The 6,583-nt window shown below is 35.9% G+C and overlaps 1 long non-coding RNA gene across 1 annotated transcript; it reads left to right on the plus strand.

Moving 5' to 3' along the window:
- The first annotated feature begins 4 nt into the window (after window positions 1-4).
- Window positions 5-5,899, plus strand: LOC111817510. The gene is made up of 2 exons (XR_002821687.1): window positions 5-170; window positions 5,783-5,899. It is a non-coding gene; the product is annotated as an uncharacterized LOC111817510 (long non-coding RNA).
- Window positions 5,900-6,583: the final 684 nt, after the last annotated feature.

Raw genomic sequence — 6,583 nt, forward strand, 5'->3', positions numbered from 1 at the left:
GCGGAGCCTCTTTCACTTTTTCCCTCCCGAGTGCCCCCTTCTCACCCCTCCCACTCCTCACACACCCTGTTTGCCCGTGAGCCTGGGGAACTTGCAGTTTAAAGCCGGCCACCCCCACGGCAATATGTACCCCAGCAACAAGAAGAAAAAGGTGTGGAGAGAGGAGAAAGGTAACGGCCCGTCGGGTCCCGGGGCGCTGGAGGGTGGGCGGGCGCGGGTGGGTGGGGGCGGGGGGGTCCCTCCGGCCGGTGCCGCCGCCGCCCGTGTCCGTGTGTTAGTCGGGCACACGCGCGCACACCGTCGGGCACGCGCGCCCGCACCTGCCGCCCGGCGGCCCCTCCGCCACCGCCGCGCGCGGTCACCTTCCCCCAGGTGGCCGGGACAAGTTCCTCGGGACCTCGGCTGGGCGTCCCACGCCGGCAGGCGCGCGGTCTCCCGCGTCCCTTCCCTCTGCTGCCCTCCTCCGTCCCAGCCTGGCGAGGGATCCCCTGCTGTCCCGTGTTTCTCCCTTCCTCCGGGTGTCTGTTCCCTTGGTCGTGGGAGACAGGGTGACTGACGTTTGGAACTCTAGGGAACACCTTAAACCGAGCATCTTGTTCGCGAGCCTTAATGCCTGCGGAGAAGTGTGAATCTGCTTTTCTCTCGGCAGTGTCTTTCTCAGTATTGCATTCCCATTCATAATCTGAAGTTGCCCAGAGTAAGATTGTGTGTCACTGTGAATGAACCCATCCCTGAATGTTATGCAGTGCAAGACTTAGCCAAATCAGTTAGATTACAGTGGCACTGATTCCCCCGGAAAACAACTGTGTGATTCAGTCCCCTCCCTTAATCACTCTTTTTCACTATTCATAGGTCATAGTCTGATGTAAAATTTAAGTCTGGCATTTTCCCTTTCTTTTTTACACCTTTTTCTTTCATTCTTCACCCCCTTTTACATAAATGTAGGGAAAAGTACTTGTTGCATTGCTCCTGACAAGATAGGCTTGATATACACTAATGTATCAAAGGTGAGTGAGGTCCAGTAAAGATAGTAGAACTTTTTCCTGAACATCTCATCTCTAAAAGAGGATAAAAGGATGGCAAGGTTGAATTTAATTTCCCTGATAATGTCTCTTGAAAACCTGTATATTATTACTGCAAACCTTGGCCTTTATGAACATGAGGGCTTAACGGTGGTAAGAAAAGAAATGAAAAGAAGAATCCTCTATAGGACCTACTTCCAACAATGTAGGAGAAAGGGACAAGGAGGGAACTTTTTTCCAATTATAGGAAGGTTTAATGTAATAACTGAACATCATAAAGTGGCCTTTAAATTTTTTTAATGATTAATATTTCTCATTTAATTGTTTTAATAATTATGAGCTTCTAGAGATCAAAAATTCTACTGTCACAAAACAAATGTTGACAATAAGAGCCTGATATATAAAGTAGTTTAATATAGTTTTGCTTCACTTTTATAGTAGCAGTTACTTATATATTTTAAACAAAGATTTACTTTCTGAGCATTGGGAAATCATTAATGCCCATTTTTATTGATGGTTTTGAAATGTTGCCATTGTATTATTGCTAATGAAGGGAAATAGACATAGACATTATGTTCAATAATATGAATCATTGATGAAATTATAGTGGGTACATAACTTTTCCTGTTATATTAAAAGTGTTTCTAAAGTAACTGTCTTGGTGGTTTATTTTATATTACAGAGACAGATAAGCAGGCATTTCAGAATCTTTTAAAGTCTTTTTTTTTTCCTTTCTACTTCTAATGGAAAAATATCCAAATTAGTATTTTTTTTAAATACAAAAGCAAATGTACAAAGAAGGCAGTTAAAGTAATTTTCCCATTCAAAATTAAGCTAGTTTTGCATGAAGTTTTAAGTTAAGGAGAAAAGTATGATTTGATGACTTTTAAGTTAAGTCTCACTGTTTTATCAGGATGTTCATCTTTGAAAGATTTATCACATGTTATTCCACCAAAAAGGAGCAAAGATTTTCTAGTACAAAAGAAGCTGATGGGAGGCATGACCTTTTCCTTTTATACCACTGGAGAATTGATGGCATAGTATTTTTGCAGCTGTTATTTAAATCTAAAGGAAGGTTTACCTACTTCATTGAAATGTCAAGACTTTCTGGAAACGTATTTTAACTCAGTACACCATCTAATAAGATTTGCTTGCTTATATGCTTGCTTGACAGAGAAAGGATTCATTAGAAAAGTGAAGCAGTTTTTAAAGAAAAGCTTTATATAACCCAAAGAAACTGCATATGTCCCTGACCTATAGTATTTTGTTGCTCAAACAGATAGCGTAATGGAATTATTAAGACCACATATGTTAAATTCAGCCCTTATTCAGAGCCGTTTAATGTGTACTTTCAAATATTGTTATGTACTGTTTTTGATTTTATATAATTGATTTTACTTTGGTCTTCATACTTTTGAACAAATAAAGTAAGTCAGGATTCATTTCAATACATATCTGACATTTACAAAAACTTATAAGTTGCTTAGTGTCTTTTAACTGGATCACTTTTTGTAATTATTCCTTATCAATGATCTTTTAAAGTAGTGCTTTAGAAACTAATACTAATCTTTTTTCACTTTTGTATAATTCCAAATTTACTATTCCCTACAAGCTTCCTATTCCACCAGTGCTCTTTTTCCCTATAGTAAACATAAAAATTGTCTTTTTAATTTACAAAGAAAGTAAATGACATATAATAGGAACAGCCCTAGCATACTTCTCCATGGTCTCATTGCTTTTTTTCTTTTATAGTCTTGAGGTTTTGTTCTTGTCTTGTGAAAAAAAAAAAAAACACTTTTCTTCTTTGTTTCTGAAATTAACCCCTTTGCTTATTCTCTTTATTCCATTTTCTATATTTGAGATCTTGTGCTATCATTTTTTATTACTGGGTATCTTTAATTTCCCGATGCCTTTAGGACCCTCTGTACTGTCTATAATATATTCAAGTGTCTTCTCTCTTAAAGTAGTTTTTCTGCTGCTTTCACTTTTTTCTTTTGCAATGTCCTTGTGTGAGCTTTTTGTTGCTATAGCAAAATTCCTGTGAATAACAAGTTGAAAAGATTAATTTTGTGTCATGATTTCAGGGGTTTCAACCATAGTTTGTTGGTTAGGTTCATTGTTGTGGGTCTGTGGTAAGGCAAACTATTGTGGCAGAGAACATGTAATGACCAGAGTGGCTCACCTTACACTAGACAGGAAGCAGAGAAAGGAGGACAGTGAGGGAGAGGAAGGGGTCTGGGACAAGTCCCCATGATCATCTTCCTTCAACTAGGCTCTACCTCATAAAAGCCCATTCAACCATGAACTCACTAATGAATTATTCATTGATGAAGTTAGCACCCTCTTCGATCCAGTCACTGCTCAAAGCTCCACATTTGAACATTGCTTCATTGGGGTCAAACCTCTGATATGTGAGTCACTAGGGCGCATTTCATATTTAAAGCGTAATAGCTCCTCTTAGTTTCCTGGATTTCATTTGTATCCTAATGAAACTAATGTTCCTAAAGTCATTTAGTATTAACAGTGATGGTTGGATTAATATAAAATGGTTATATTTAAATTAACTTATGCACTCAGTACTATTATAGGTTATTGCATGTTATTCTCACAGTTTCATGAGATAGGAAAGTGTGTGAGATAGCACACTGTAAAACTGAGAGCTTTGAACACAGTTGCGTAACTGTGAATCCTTGCTATACTGCTTACTTGCTGTTGGATGTTAGGTAACTCTTTGAACTCTGCTTTGCTTCATTTATAAGTTGGGAAAAATACCTGCCTACTTAAATCAGAAAGAATCTGAAACATGGAGATTGCAGTGATTTAGATTAGAACCCAAAGAGCTCTGTTAATCAGTTTTCTTTCTTTTCAGTGCAGTTTGCAGCTTAGTTAGTAAAAAGTCATGACTTTTGTAGTATCATGTTTATTCTTCTATATCTACCTGTAGCAGTTGAGAATATTTCCCTCCTATGTATTAAAACTCTTTTCCCTGCTGTCTTCCACATTGTAGGGACCTTTAGCTCCATTAACAACCAGGTTCTCTTTAATTGTTCTATTTGTGCTTCCTACCCAAGTTTGTTTTTAATTCAGTTCATACCCACCCCACCTTTCTTTTTCTAGGACCAGAAATTTAGGTTATAAATTCAGATATATTTAGGCTAGATCTTTCTCCTGAGTTCTAGATTTTTTTTTTTTTTTTTTTTTCAGAACCGGGGATTGAACTCAGACCCTTGTGCTTGCCAGGGAAGCGCTTATTCCACTGAGCCATCTCCCTGGCTCCCCTGAGTTCTAGATTCTTGATCTCAGCTTCTTGAAAGTCTCATAGGTATATTCAGTTTGTTAACTTGAGAAATGTGACTTGAATATATTAAATCCATGCATATGAACTACATATCTTGTAATACGTTGAAAGAACATTGGAGAGTATATGAATGTGATTGTCAATCTGTCCATGGTGGACACCCCTATTAAAGTGATACATGACAACTGACATAAACTGAGTGAACATGCCAGGGACAGTTTATATGTTCAATATTGATGACTCTAGATTATTCCTTGTTTTGAGGTTAAAAAACAGATTTTTTTCTGCATATTAGTGGATAATTTATGTACTGATTGGAATATGCATAATTAACTTTGAGTATTAGTGATGAAGTTTATGGAGTAAAGGTTAAATTGCTTAGAATGTCATACAAGTCCCTATACCAGTGATGGTGAATTTAGGCACATGTGCTACAGAAGGTTGCATTATTGAAATCTCTGAAAGGTTCACCATCATTGTGCCCGTACAGTTTTCTTTTACCTTGTTTCATCTGTTTTTCACTTCTGTAGCTATTCTTCTCCAAATGTATCTAGTAATTTCATTAAGCTATTTCCATTTTCTTATTTTTGTTAATGTTGTTCTGTTAGTTGAAATCCTTTTTAACCTGCTCCTGAAAATTCTACCTGTCCTTTGTGAGTCCTTCTGAGGAGCTGTTCCTGAGAAGATAGTATAGTGTTAATGCATAGACTGTACTGTCTAATTAATGGAGATATCTACCTGTATTTTTATCTTGGCTTACTTGAAAGTTCCTGATGGTGTGCTTTATTTTTCTATGTACAAAGTAAGGATAGTCTATCAACTGTATGAGTAATCATTTCAGTAACATAATACATGTGAAGTACTGGCAAACAGTGAGTTCTTTATAAGTGACACTCACTGTTACTAATTCTAAATTGCAATTTTTATTTTAATTTTATAACCAAATATTACCTCTACAAAGTTATTACTCAACTGAAAGTGTACTTTCATTGTTGATGGTCTTGTAGAAGTAAGGAAATAATTTAGTGACTGCCTTTCTCGTGCTTCCCTTATTTGTATATCTGTCTTAGCATTTTAAATTTTGTTTACATCAATATTATTTTGCCTCTTATCTATTTTCTCTTTAGTCCTATGAACTCAGGATAAAAATCATCTTTGTACCTATAAACATGTCATCTTGCATATAGTAGGTTGTCAGAAAATATTGACTGAAAAGTGAATGAATTATTTATAGACTTTACAGAGTGTCTTTATCAGACTTTGGTTTTATTTTTCTAGCTGATATGGAATGAAGTGGACATCTTTTAATACTCAAATATGAAATTATTCACTTTGTGTCTTGGTGTTTCTCAAAATTGTACCAAACCTTTGCTTAGCTTACCATGATTAATATTTAAAGTATAAAATAATTCCCAAGCTTAAAAGTTAAATACAAATGAAGATTCTGCTTTTATTTTGCAAGAACGTTTACTGAAGATGACCTTAGAGGAGAGGCGTAAAGAATACATAAGAGACTATGTTGCCCTGGATACCATTCTATCCTGGAAGGAGGAGATGAAGGGCAAGAGCCAAAATGATGGTAAGTTTATCAGCATACCTTTTAGTAGCTACAGTTCCCACTTACTTATGGCCCCTGTAAGACATTTGTTGACAGAAATAGATAAATGGCATCCAAGTAAAAGATGACATTTTTGTTATTTTTTAATTTGAAGTTATTTCTTGATTATCATTCAGGTTTTTTCTTTGTAGTCTGTCATGTGGTTTTAAAGCTTAGAAGTATATATTAACATACTTAGTGTTCTCAAATGTACCACATTTGTTGGATGGTACTTTTTTTACAGGTACATTTTCATTTTCTAAAAGAACTATTCTGAAAAAGTTTTTAGAGCAAATGGTATTATGAATTTACTACTTTGATGGTATGACATGGCAAATTTGATTAGTTTCATTTTTACTAGATTTCTTCATTTTAATGATTGCATGCAATGAAAAGGAGTATATTAGGAAAAAGAGAAAATCAAAAAGTATTTGACATTTTAGAAACAAATATATTTTTATGATGTGGTATTATATAAACATAAAATTATGACAGAATTCTCTTAAGCTCTTTATGGTTTTATGAGAGTCTATGTAATTAGAATAGAAATGAAATATTAAGGCTTAAAAAGGTAGATAAAAAAGTTTCTAAATGTAGCCCAGTACATTTAGTGGATATGTAATATTTACCTCAGAATTAACACTCATTGTTAATCTGGATGTAAAG

The sequence above is a fragment of the Octodon degus genome, unplaced genomic scaffold (genome assembly GCF_000260255.1).
Source record: "Octodon degus isolate 3935 unplaced genomic scaffold, OctDeg1.0 scaffold00060, whole genome shotgun sequence".
Classification (NCBI taxonomy): domain Eukaryota; kingdom Metazoa; phylum Chordata; class Mammalia; order Rodentia; family Octodontidae; genus Octodon; species Octodon degus.